Here is a 14,626-nt window from a genome sequence, read left to right as displayed (position 1 = left end):
CTAGATGGCGCTGCTAGCCTACTGGGGTGGAGTGTTGTGGTGCTTTTAGGTGCCCATGCGCATGTGTGGGAGCGGTGAAAATGGTGTCACCCAGCTACCCAGTCTCTAGTATGAGAACTCTGTTCTCTGAGATCAGCAATCGCACACCTTTTGTCTTCAGCTTTCATCCACTCCTGATTTTGCACTGTCTGTGACCAAGCCCCAGGCAGTACCTCTCTCTCAAGTTTTGTCTCAGATGCAGCTGTTTTCCCTGGTCTCTTACTTCTGAAGGACTGCGGCTTTGACCCGTTTTGCCCCTCTGCGGGAGAGTCTCACCAAGCAATGGCCAAATGCCGGCTGCACCTAGGAAAGTTCACAGGACTGTGCTGCTGCCAATGTCCAGAGACTGCAGCCAGGTGCCAGCCCACCCCAGAAAAAGTTCACGAGATAGTGGAGCAGCAGCGTTTCAGGGATTATGGAAAATCACAACACACATCTGGCACCAGGCTTCACCTTTGATGACCTTGTTCCAGCACCAGCAAATGTGGTTGTTCTCTGCGGTCTGCTGGACCCAGGTTGCCTCACAGCTTCTACCAAATGTCCTTCCAGCAGTGGAACCGCTTCTCCCTGTGTGGCCTGAGAACCTCCCAGACCCCACTCTGCTCCTGGGGATTCGCCCTTCCCACCAGAGCACCTCCAGGTATTGAACTGTGGAGTTGCAGACTTTGCACTCCCCTCGTTTACAGTCTTAATGTAATTTAAACCCTCTCCTTTCTCCTTTCTCCCTTCTTTAGTTCAGTCCCTACGGCTGTTTCCAATTTTCCACTTTCTCTCCAGCTGCTTTTGGGGAGGGGTGCTTTTCTTGTGTTCTCCCCACCGTCTCTGTCCTCTCTTGGCCTGCAAAAGCATCTCCCTACCCTCTGCAGCTTTTAGCTCCCCAAGTTCACCTCTCTGTGCCATGTACCTGCTGAATTCTATGGTTCAGGTTGTGCAGGTTGTTGTGTTAATCCTCAGATCAGTTTTCTAGGTGTGCAGGATGGTTTAGTGTTGGTCTGGCTGTATTTCATGGGCGCAAGACACAAAAGAGTTCCACGCTGTTCTGCCATCTTGGCTCCCTTCTCCCTTCCAAACCTCATCTAAATGCTGAGAAGCCAAACAAAAGTATTAATATTTACTGTAGGCATTACATTAGTTTTCGGTCAGTTTTATGATATGGTTTGTTTAGTTACATATACATGGGCAGATATAAATACAGATATACTGAGGGCCTTTGTATAATTTTCATATATAGATATAACTATTACATCTTATTTTCATGCCATTTAATATGACTGGAAATACAATTTTACCATTAAAGTGAGCATCTAGTTGTATTTTTGTTGTTTTGACCACTATGAATTTTCTTTATTACTTTGATTTATTAGATGGCATATTCTCCTTCCTATTATGACATTATTCTTCTGGAAACTTATGACCTCCTTCAGGGCAACCTGTCATATGCTGTGATTTCTACACAAACACTGTAATGAAATATGGGACCCTTCTGAAAAGTATCTGTAATAAAAATAGGAAATTATGTTTTTGAAATATTAGTAGTTAAAAAATATTAAAATTATAGTTTTTGGAAACATAGGATGCTGACATTTGAGAGAAAATAATTAACCAACATGTTCTATGGAAGTCATTGTTAAAATAATGAAGAACAGATACACTGAAAAGACCATTTTGTGTGAAAGTCCTGCCTATATGCATTCCTATTTCTTGTAATGCACTGAACATCAGATGGTTATAAATGATAAAAATTTCTCATCAGAAAAACAGGTGAGCTTAGAGACCTGTTACATGTATTCTACACTACATGTGAGCCTGGGAATGTGAGGCTACATAAAGGTGACTGGTACTGCCCATTTGAATGGGGTTTGGGGGTCACATGCCTCAGGTTCTATCACCTGCAGAGTATTTGTTGAGGCACAGATTTCTGTGTTTCCCATGGCATTGTTTTTGTCACTTCTTTGGGTGACACATGAAGGTACATATTTGCTTCTGGATTTACTACAGTAAGGCTACTACTAAGGGCAGGGGATGACCTCAAAGATGGCTTTAAAATCTTGAGGCAAGTCTAAGAAATTTCTCTCCAGAGAAGTTTCATGTTTATCCTCTACAGAAGCAGTAATAAATTTTTGCCTTTCCCCTATCGAGTTGCCTTATCTATACTGACTTATCATATTTACCGTTCCAATCATACAAATATCATTAAATGGCCCAGTACATTTCATTGGAAAGAGGTTTCCTCTCTGACAGTTTTTGTTGTTGTTGTTGTTGTTGTTGTTTATAGCTGTAGGAAATGCCCCTGCAAAGAGTTGTAATTCACAGTTCATGTATATGCATACAGCATTGGAGCATGTTTTAATGGGGCATGGGTTGCACTTCCTTAGTTAGGAACCTTGAACTGTGAGCTCCAAACATGGCACTGATAAAAGATTTGCGAGGTTCCATCCAAAGAGAAGTGTAAATCAGTCAGGTGAGTTTCTATGGAGGGTGAATGGATATATGAAAGGTTTAAATCTTTTCCTGACTGACTATAGAAGCTGTAAATAAAACACCTGGGATATATTAGTTGGGACCAATTCATTTTCCCTCAGCAGCTCTGTGAGAGGCCAGTGCGTAGGGAGGAGAAGAGGAGAAGAGGAGGAGAGGAAGAGATGTGGTACCACAAAGGGATTGCAAAGTTTGTCAGCGCCATATTGCTATGATTTTCATTGAGTGTATTTTTCCAAATTTAAGGACCATTCTGTTATGCAAAACTATAAACAAAAATTAAAAGGGGCAACCAAAAGGATACTTGCCTTAAATAAAACTCAACTACTAAGAGTTTTTCACATATGTGTACAGGAACCAGACAGATAATATAAATGCATGAAGCTGCACACGTGGGGACTATGGTGAACTAAAGTGCAGAGCACAGTTTCCATCTAAAAGTGGCAGCCGCTATCCAGTTCCAGGTGACTGTTGGCTCATAGTCCTGTGGGCCAGGTTGCCAAGTTTGCTGATTTTTTAAAAAGATGTCTTAATGTTTATTTTTGGGAGAGACAGAGACTGTGAGGTGGGGAGAGGCAGAGAGAGAAGGAAATACAGAATCCGAAGCAGTCTCCAGGCTCTGAGCTGTCAGCACAGAGCCTGGCCCAAGGCTTGAACTCATGAACTGTGAGATCATGACCTGAGCTGAAGTCAGATGCTTCACTGACTGAGCCACCCAGGTGCTCCTTTTCTTTAAAAAATTTTTTTTAAATCGGGTTTGCTGACTTTTTAAAGGAACTGAGGAACTTTTTGTTTTCCTGTGAAGTCAACCAATTTTAAAGAGAGGGTCACCACATTTTTAAGTGTGTAGACAAAACATGTCTATGGGTCACCAACTTCTCCGCTCTGAGTTATCTTGAGAAATGTCAAATATTGCCATGTGTATCAGTAAGGATACATTGATCTGCAAACTGATGAATGGCAGGGATGTCAACGGTTCCCTTAACCAATCCAGGGTTGATTGAGTGGCTCAGTGATGTCTTCTACAAGTCAGGCTGTTCCCGTCCTCTGTTCTTCCATTTTCAGCATTTGGCTTTTTATCCTTTGGGCTGTTGCCTCAAGGCTGAAACATTCCCTAGCATCTCATCTTGGCACACCCACATCCGAACAGGTGAGAAAAGAGTTTTCCTGCCATGCCCTCCTTCCTTTAGCAAGGAGGAAGCGTTTTGTTCTCAGAACACCCCGACAGACTAGCTCTCATCTCTAGTCAAGTCTTCAATCCCATGCAAAAGAAGCTGGGAAAGTTGGCCTTTTCGACCTTAAAGTAGAAGGTGGGCAAGATGAAAGTAGGCTGAGAATGGGTGCTGGGAGGGCAACCAGGCTGGTATCTGTTGTATCATGTGGTCGTTATTGATTTGTATTTCTTCCAGTTGTACTCCTGTAGCTGTTAGGACTCATACACTGAATGGCATCAATAAATTTTTCCTTCAGAGAAAGGGAATGTCACTGCTGAGGAAAAGTCACGACTGCAAGATTCTAGAAATTCTTGATGGAAAAGGTCATGGTCACAGCATCCTTGCTGATGTCATTTTATTATGATGGACTGAATTAACTAGGAGGTGGAATCATAACAAAAATGTTTCAAAAGTCTTGAGGGCAATCTGTTAATTTTATCTTTAAAAAGTAAGTGAGTGTTCTAAATATGCACCTTACCTCTGTGGGTTTTTTCCATAAAAACCCTGTTCTTGGCCTAACCATGAGAAAAAAACAGACAAATTCAAATTAAGGACATTCAGAAAAACAAAAACAAAAATAAAGAAAAACCAAAAAGTTCCTCAAAACTATCAAGGTCAGCAAGGACAAGGAAATTCGGAGAAACCATCATAACCAAGAGGAGCCTAAGGAAGCATTATGACTAAGTACAATGTGATATCCTGGATGTAATCCTGGAAAATAAAAAGGACTATTGGGGGGAAACTAGAGAAATCTGGATAAAATATCAAACTTAATTAATTGCAATATGCCAATGTTTTCTTAGATTTAAAAAATGTACTGTGGGAACATAAGATGATAACAACAGAATAAAATAGGTAAAGGGCATGTGGAAATTCTCTGTGAAATCTTTGCAATGTTTCTTAAGTTTTGTAGGAAAAAAACCAGTATGTTTTTCCTCCCAGTTTCCCAATAGAGCTCAATTGTCAGCATCTCTAATGAAAGAGTCTGGCATCAGCTTCATTCTGAGGAAAACTTTTGATCAATGAGTGTTTATGTTTTAGGTCATATTTATTGGTAACTAGTATTTTAGGGCAGCAACTTCTATTATCTGTCTAGATTATTTCATTTTAAGAAGTTTTATTGATATTTTTCTTTCCTACATCTCACTGTATTTTGAATTCCCATAAATCCCTTCAGTGGCTCTGTTCTTTTCAAGCCCAGATAACACACCCTGAATTTTAACTAGTTTGCCTCTTTTTCCTGGGACCTCAGTCCCATTCCCTTGCTCTCCTGATTTGCTTGATAGATTTCAATGATGGTCCAGAAAAGCAAACCCTTTTCCATGATCAGTGTATTTGGAAGCTTATTTGAACAGTAACTTTGGATTCTTGCCTAGAATTCTTAGCTTTCTCTCTCTGGTGTTGAACAAAACAACAGATACTGAAGGAATTACACATTGTGAATCAGTAGGGTAAACTGGAGCTCTAAATAACAAGGCAGCATCAAGATAAGAGGATGACCTGATATTTGAGGAAAAAAAGAATCAATAACCAAGTGAGGGAAGAGGACCTAGGTGCAGAATTAAATACAGCACTTAAGTATTCTGAAGGACTTCGAGTTTTAAAATCTCAATTTCTCCTTTGCCTATGTATTTCATCATTTCTATCTCTCTGAAGGGACATTTCTTATTTTCATCTAATAGGCATAAGTGTACGTCATTGAAATGTGTGGGTAGTCACGGACCTCAGAGTGTAATTAATAGAAATTACTCCTACAGGCTCCTGAGCCCTACATTTTCTTTCAAAGGATACTTTCCAAATGGAAAGACATCACATAAAGAAATCATAGATAAAGCTTTTGGATTTTTAATCAGTATAATCAGATCCAACAAATCTTTTTTCTTTCTTTCTGTCATGCAAAGAAAACAGTGAATGTGTGTTTAGAAGGCACTTTTTCTAAGTTCCCCAAACTGATAAAAATTCTGATTCTGTTGCTCCCTTCTTTCTGGACCACATTGTCAGAGACCACATTTTTACTGTTCTCTTTCCCTTCTGTAGATATAGCTCCTGTTGAAGTAACGAGATCCTCAAGGGAAAGAGTCTTTCTCACATGTTGCATATTAGGAGACTAGAGTATTTTAAACTGCATGGATTCCTTTTCCAGTGCAAGCTTGTGTTGTAATTCTTTGAGGCTACCAAGAAAAGGGCTTTCAAAAGAGTATCTCTTAGGAAAAGCCTATGGGTGGTTAATGATGGGAAACACTGTACACCGTTCTCATTAGCTATAGTGAGTCTTTTGATCTGAGACACATGCACAGACACTTAATATGTTTTGATTCTCTGTGTACTGCACATGCCATTTAGTCGTAGCTTGGAAATTTCTAATCTTTTTGACTATTACTTTGACTTTTTGACCTTTTAAAAATATAATATTGTTTCCTAATAGCAGAAAAACTAGTGGTCTTATGGCCTGTGGAAGAAACATATAAATGAAAGAATCTTTGAGAAGGCAATTTAGCAGGATATATTGAAATTTTTAGAAGTATATACTTTTTGACTCAACAACTTTATATGTAGGAATTTATCCTGAAAAATAATTAAGGGTGTATGTAATATTTAACCATGGGAAAAATGTTTCTAATGGGGTTTATAATAATAAAATGTTGGGCAATCCCTATCAAAATAACACCAGCATTCTTCACAGAGCTAGAAAAAACAATCCTAAAATTTGTATGGAACCAGAAAACACCCCAAATAGCCAAAATGACCTTGAAAGAGAAAACCAAAGCTAGAGGCATCACAATCCTGGACTTCAAGACATTACAAAGCTATAATCATCAAGACAGTATGATACTGGCACAAAAACAGACACTCAGATCAATGGAACAGAATAGAAAACCCAGAAATGGACCCATAAACGTATGGCCAACTAACCTTTGACAAAGCAGGAAAGAATATCCAATGGAATAAAGACAGTCTCTTCAGCAATGGTGTTAGGAAAACTGGACAGAGACATGCAGAAAAATGAAACTGGACCTCTTTCTTACACTGCACACAAAAATAAACTCAAAATGGATGAAAGACCTAAATGTAAGACAGGAAGCCATCCAAATCCTTGAGGAGAAAGCAGGAAAAAACCTCTTTGACCTTAGCCACAGCAACTTCTTACTCAACATGTCTCTGGAGGTAAGGGAAACAAAAGCAAAAATAAACTATTGGGACCTCATCAAAATAAAAAGCTTCTGCACAGAGAAGGAAACAATTAACAAAACTAAAAGGCAACCGGCAGAATGGGAGAAGATTTTTGCAAACGACATGTCAGATAAAGGATTAGTATTCAAAATCTACAAAGAACTTATCAAACTCAACACCCAAAAAACAAATAATCCAGTGAAGACATGGGCAAAAGACATGAATAGACACTTCTCCAAAGAAGACATCCAAATGGCCAACTGACACTTGAAAAAATGCTCAATATCACTCATCATCAGGGAAATACAAATCAAAACCACAATGAGATATCACCTCACACCTGTCAGAATGGCTAACATTAACTACTCAGATAACAACAGATGTCAGTGAGGATGTGGAGAAAGAGGATCTCTTTTGCACTGCTGGTGGGAATGCAAACTGGTGCAGCCACTCTGGAAAACAGTATGGAGGTTCCTCAAAAAACTAAAAATAGAACTACCCAAGACCCAGCAATAGCACCACTAGATATTTATCCAAGGGATACAGATGTGCTGTTTGGAAGGGACACAGGCACCCCAATGTTTATAGCAGTGCTATCGACAATACCCAAAGTATGGAAAGAGCCCAAATGTCCATTGATGGATGAATGGATAAAGAAGATGTGGTATATATATACAATGGAGTATTACTCGGCAATCAAAAAGAATGAAATCTTGCCATTTGCAACTACGTGGATGGAACTGGAGGGTATTATGCTAAACAAAATTAGTCGGAGAAAGACAAATACCATATGACTTCACTCATATGAGGACTTTAAGATACAAAACAGATGAACGCATGGGAAGGGAAGCAAGAATAATGTAAAAACATGGAGGGGGACAAAACATAAGAGACTCTTAAATATGAAGAACAAACAGAGGATTGCTGGAGGGGTTGTGGGAGAGGGGATGGGCTAAATGGGTAAAGGGCATTAAGAAATCTACTCCTGAAATCACTGTTGCACTAGATGCTAACTTGGATGTAAATTTAAAAAATTAATTAGTTAATTAAAAAATAATAAAATATTGGGACAATTTAAATTTTCAATAATAAGGAAACGTTTATAGAATAGAACAAAGTAGTGCTCCTTGTTTTGAAATGATTTGTAAGTTGGATATCTGTTTACATAAAAATATACTCATAGTATATCAACTATGTATGCAGATAAAAACGGCAATATACTGTAATGCATATAATTTCTTTAATCTGAATAAAACAATTAAACGATATGAAATTTCAGTATTCTTTTAATGTAACTGAGAAAATGCAATAGCACTATTGAGTATATTCTTTAGCACTCACCATAGTTTTTGAAAAAGGGTGGTTTGTATTTGTAGGTGATATAACTTATTAACGCTATTGCTTGGGCTCACATTCCATTCATGGATTTCTTGCAATAATTCAATGATCCCTCTAGGGGTCTGAAGTTCTCAGGTTATGAGCTGCTCATTTATTTTAGAAATTGCTGCAGTTCTTATTTCAAGTATCTTGGTTTAATTAATTCATACATATCTCTTAGCTATAAATTCATTTTTAGTATTAAGTTTCCTCCTTTTATGTGGGCAGGCAGGAACCATTGTTTTGCTGGCCTGAAATAGCTGATTCTTCTTAGACTTGCTTGCTTACTCTTTTTCTTCTAGCTGTGGCTCTTAAAATGTGAAGAATACTTCAAGGTCCAGTTTAAGCTCTACCTTCTCCATAAAGTCTTCCCTGATTACACATTCCCTGAATATCCCTTATTAGATGTTATGCTTCTTAAAAGCAAGGGCTGAGCTGTAAACTTCTTTTTATTTTTCACCCTCACATCTATCACAGTATCTTGTACACATTGATTGTTCAATACGTATTGTTTGAATTAATTATTCTATAATGTCAGTGATATAGGAAACCTAAGTGATCAATTTAAAGCAAACCCTTGAAGAGGAGTGTAGTGAATTATAACACTAAGAGTATCAAAATACAGTTGCTGCTACAAAAATGTAATTTTTAAAGTGCAGCATTTTACAGATGCCTTAATTTGAAAAAATCTTTGGGGTTTCCCTGCAGATTGAGGTAGTATTCTGTCTTTTGGGCATTAATTAATTGGCTATTTAGAATGATTTATTCTGCAAGGACCTTATCTTTATAAAGGGTTATGTATTTTTCTTTAAGAAAATAGAGGGGAGTCCTTCAACATTTAATAAAACTATATGCTGTTATTACTTACAGAAGGTCCACTGACTAACTTTACAAACTTTGTTCCAAAATTCTCTATTTCTTATAGCTTCTAGGCTAAAATTACTCATGTCTGAGACCTACTTTTGTATTCATCCACCAAAAATGAAAGTTTTAAAAAAATGGAGTGGTAGAAGCTAGCTCCTTAATCACAAAAGTCCGAAAAATGTGTCCCGATACTACTCTGATTTCCTTTTTTTAAAAAAATAACAGATGCTTAATCACATTTAATTAAGAGAATCCTTTTTGTCTCTCTAAATCCTTTCATCTCCTGCTTTCCTATCTCACACTTATTCTGTCATTTTTAATTTTGTGTTCTTGCCAATAATGTGCAGTTTCCTTATCCACCAATGTCATCTCCCCATTTCCTTCAGGAGAGCACAGCCCAATCCAAGTCTCTCGCTAATAACACCATCTGAACAACCTATTATGAGATTCTTAATTTGGCAGACAGGCTGCATTATTTATGCAGAGCTGATAAGGCACAGAACACATGGTTGAGTTTCCTCAGGAATTTCACTATTTAACACCTCCACAAGGCTGCATCTGAACATAGTTTGTTCTGTTTGTTTCTGAGCTTTCTTTATTCCACTAAAATTTTCAAAAATGGTACAAATAAATGGAAAGCCATTAATATGTTTGTAGCTTTCAAGCATTTAGTATATTCTGTAGGTTCAAGTAATGCAATCAGGTGCTTATGGGTTCATGTCCAATTTTTCTTACAAATCTTTCTTACTCAGAACTAAAAATGAAACAATAATCCATCCCATTTTCCCCCTCTGATCTTTCTGTTCCCTATAGATTGTCCAGGAAAGCTTGAATTCCAAAGATCGTAGACTCTTCATAAGTCATGACTCTTGTATCATTTGTTTGGAAACAGATTTGTCTTAGAATGACCATGATAAGCAAATTATGCTTTAGTATTATTCCCAGAACAATTTTTTTTCTGCAGGGTTTACCAAATCCTGTGAAACAATGGCTGCATCTCTTCCCGTTTTATTTATTTAAACCATTTTTTTAATGTTTATTTATTTTTGAGAGAGAGAGAGCACACGCACAAGTTGGGGAGGGGCAGAGAGAGAGACACACATAGAATCTGAAGCAGGCTCCATGATCTGAGCTGTCAGCACAGAGAGCCTGATGTGGGGTTCCAGCTCACAAACTGTGAGATCATGACCTGAGCTGAAGTCAGACACTTAACTGACTGAGCCACCCAGGCACACCTGTTCCCATTTTAAATGTATGAATTTTAACATTGTATCTTTTAATATAACATGGATATGATATGTTTGATTTTCTTACAAAATATACTTTTTTCTTAGTATGATAATGACCATTTTGCCATTATGTACATGAATCTAATTTTCAATATTGTTATAGTTGATCATTCTGTTGAAGAAGCTATAACCTCCCCAATATAAATGCTTACATTGATACATGGCTTTGTTTAAAACTCTTTTGTTAAGACAAATTTAATTGTGAACTTTCCCATATTAAGATGCTATAATCATTTATCATATTTTTGTGATATTTAAGTTTTTCCTGGTTGAAAGTTAAGCATCTTCTAAAAAAATTTATTTCAGACCATGTAGGTACAATTCATGATGTTTGTGCTAAGAATTATTAGGTTGAATTCTAATAAAATTTAGGCACTGGGAAAATCCAATATTCACCATGAATTTGCTCCCTACTTTTTTAGATGGGGTTGAGAACATCACAAATGGTCTAAGCTAAGGTAATTGTGTTTGATAGTAGTTTTTTCCTCAGGGACAATGATATGAGAAAGCTGAGAATTGCATTCCTTTGGTTGGAAAGGGAGAAATGAAAGAATATATATACTTTATACTGTTACAGCTACATGGTTAATATACTAACAAGATACAACTTGATTCCAGTCCTAATAGGCCTGGAATGATTTTATGATTATATATATAAAATATATGTGAAGGCATTTAATTTCTTTTTCTGTTTAATGTTTAATAAAATATTTCAGACTAATAAAATGATATCCATCCATTTGTTTCCCAAATTTAACAAATTTTAACTGTTTTTATATTTTCATATGATCTCTCTCAAAATAAATGTTTATAGGTACACCTAAATCTAATTTTTTCATCTATTTTAGTTCCCCTGAGGAGATAATCACTATTTAGAAGTTGGGGTGTCATTCCCATGTATATTTTTAAATTTTCTTTAATTTTATTTATTTTGAGAGAGAGAGAGACACAGAGAGAGAGAGAGGTAAGGAGGGACAGAGAGAAAGGGAAGGAGAGAGAATCCCAAGCAGGCTCTGCATTGTCAGTGTGGAGCCCAATGTGGGGCTTGAACTCAACAACTGTGAGATCATGACCTGAGCTGAAATCAAGAGTTGCCCACTTAACCAACTGAGTCACTCAGGCACCTTATATCTTTAATTTTTTAAAATGTTTATTTATTTATTTTGAGAGAGAGCGAGCACACGCATAAACAGGGAAGGAGCAGAAAGTGAGGGAAAGAGAGAATCCCAATTAGGCTCCGTGCTGCCAGCACAGAGCCTGACAAAGGGCTAAATCCCAGGAATAGTGAAATCATGACCTGAGCTGACATCAAGAGTCAGACACTTCACTCACTGAGCCACCCAGACACCCCCCCCATATATATGTTAATACTTTTTCTATTTGTGTTGGCATACTGAAATAATACATACTATTGCTGTGTGCTTTACATATAGTATTCTATATGTGTCTCTTTTTAAATTTTATTGATTTTTTTTACTTCACTTATGTTTTTGAAATTTATCTACACTGATATATTTTAGCTACCATATAGTATTCCAACATGTGAATAAACTCTAATGTATTCCTTACAGATGGGTTATTTCCTTTTTTATTTTTCAGTACTGCAGCAAACAGTTTTGTTCAGACTGATTTAGAGACATTAAGAGCATCAGGGATAGAGAATTTTACTTCAAGAGACAGTGCTATCTGCAGAAAAATTAAACACTATTCTCTGCACACCTGCTTCTGTTTGAATCTCCTACTATAATTTCATCCCATGTATACCTTGGTTCATTATGTCCATATTAAGCTTTGTCTGCTTAAGATGAAGACCATACATTTTTCAATTAAGTGCTGTATTGCTACTCTAAGCACTTAGAATGATAACCATGAAAAATGACTTTTCTAAAAGCTAATGCTTTAGAGGCACTGTAGAAAGGCATTTACTAAGTTAAATTCACTGCTTAGGTAACTTGTGTTTTTATATATCTGTACTTTTCCTAGCTTATTTTATGACTTATAGTGTTGGAAAGAGTGAAGAAGACATTTTTTTCTCTCCTGTTTTAGTTGTGATTTTCTGATATTATGTTGCACCAGTAAAATTTGTTTCTATTTCTTATGATCTGTGATAAAGCAAAGGCATTACATGGTTTACTTAAAATAGAAAGCTATTTGCTTGTGAAGTTCATTTAAAGGGCTTAGAAAAATAAATTAGCTTGAGGTGGTTTTATACCATTTAATTATGGTTGATCCTAACAAGAACAAAAATTAAACTAAACAAATTCTCATTGGATAAATTTAAAATATCTTCAATCCAACTATATTCTCATATATTAGAACATTTTTAAAAATGCATTCCATCTGACCATCATACTGCTGACTGCTGCTGGTATGAGAAGGGCTGCTACAAACCCCAGGAGGATAGACACTGCCCACCCCTTGAGCTCAGAGAGAACACCTCTCTACCCTCATAAGAGCATGGTCCTGGGGTGGCAGCACGCTGTTATTGTTTTACCACTAACCTCTGAACGGCCACTGTGAAAGTTGTGAGTGAGTACAGTTGTCAGCAATGGGGAAGGCTAGCTATAAATGAGAATTTCTCCCCATAAATCTGGCCTTTGAGTGGATGACACGGAACGTTTTGGAAGCCTGTGAATCTGCTACAGACACTCTATCTTTTCCTCTGCGTTTCAGAATGTACTTTTAAGAAGAATGGGAACAGGAGACATTTGGCAGTGTATCCTTAGTTATGTAAAAAGTGGAAAAGTCATTGATGACCTCAGTCCAATCTGAAAGGATAGTTCTTTTAAGACAAATTTTTAATTAAAGGCAATCACTTCTGCCATATGGGAAGATATTCTTTAAGCTGTGGTGCATGTAACCCCTACGGGGCTAAGACGTTATATGGCATAAAATAAATACCACGAGGAAGGAAGGTGCCTGATACTGAGGCACCAACTGGCAAGTTTCCTCTATCCATGGATAACAGTACTGGATTAACTGTGATTTTTAGATTTTAGGAGAGAAGACTCACTGATTAAATCTGTGTTTTCCTAGAAAATACCTAAAGCATAGGGATTCTTCAAAAATGTTCTGGATGTCACCCACTCCCTCCAAAAGGCAAACTAGCTACAAATCCATTGATTTATTAGAATCCCAGTATAATAGGAATTAATTCTTTTATTGCAATATTATTGTATCCAAGCAAAGAATACTTAGTAGGGTGAGACCAATGACTGCCCTCTGGGCAGTGTTTTTTTTATAAAAGCCTTCTTAAGCATATTTTATAAAAAGATTTTTAAGAAACAATATATTGGAATAAAACATGAATACATGTTTAGTTACTAAAATATCTACAGTTTAAATTTTCATGCATATACCATATATAAAATCCCTGCATCAAGACCAATATCACAGCCTTTAGAATAAGTATTACTCTTGCTGATAAGACCAAGTTCAATAGAAGTCATCTGTCATCTTCAAGTATCTTAATTACTCAGCCTCGCTGAGTCTTCAAGGCTTAAGGCTGGATATGTTCTGCCCTCCTGACTTGACAGATGAGCTTTGTTTCTCAGTTTTGCCTCACTTCTGATCATCATAGCAAGAAGTCATGACTGTCAAAGTCCAATTAGTTGTCAGAGTTAAAAAAACTCACCTTGATGGTACCAGGTAAAATCACCCTAGTGAGGACTAAATGAGTAAACATCCATAAATTGCTTAAAACTGCCTGACACTAAGTAAATGTTAGCTATTATTAGAATTATTTGATATTCTGAATGATTCACAAAACAATGAGTCAAATCAATGAAATACATTTTAATAGGAATGTGGGAAAAAATATTCCCCAAACCAATCCTACTACCTCAGAGTGGGTGGGATAACTTTGTAATCCTGGACAACCAATGACTTGGAAATGTTTTTCTTCCTTAAGCTTTAAAACTATGTATGAACTGTTCTGGATACCAAAAAAAAAAAAAAAAAAAACAAAAACAAAAAAACCCAAATGTATTTGTTTGTTCATCCCCACAATGGCTGGCAATCTGTGAGTAGCTAGTGAAGATGTCTTTTGGTTTTGGAAGTTGTAGGAAAATGGGAGTTTCTAGCCCAGCAGTTTTATTTCAGAGAGTCGGTTCGATTTGCACGTGTAAAAATAGTCCTTCTTCTATTGAATCCCAGAGGGGCTTGATTTCAGCAGTACCAGCAGCTCCATAGAAG

At 37.0% G+C, this 14,626-nt stretch overlaps 1 protein-coding gene across 1 annotated transcript in view; it reads left to right on the top strand.

Moving 5' to 3' along the window:
* The first annotated feature begins 652 nt into the window (after window positions 1-652).
* The window catches only part of LOC122222633, a 54,736-nt gene continuing 40,762 nt past the window's right edge, over window positions 653-14,626 (top strand). The window contains exon 1 of the mRNA XM_042943203.1: window positions 653-679. The gene's annotated coding sequence lies outside the window, so the exon portion shown is untranslated. The remainder of the gene's footprint in view (window positions 680-14,626) is intronic.

The sequence above is a fragment of the Panthera leo genome, chromosome B3 (assembly GCF_018350215.1).
Source record: "Panthera leo isolate Ple1 chromosome B3, P.leo_Ple1_pat1.1, whole genome shotgun sequence".
Classification (NCBI taxonomy): Eukaryota; Metazoa; Chordata; class Mammalia; order Carnivora; family Felidae; genus Panthera; species Panthera leo.
Note: the sequence above shows the minus strand (reverse complement) of the source record. Positions and strands in the feature narration are given on the sequence as shown.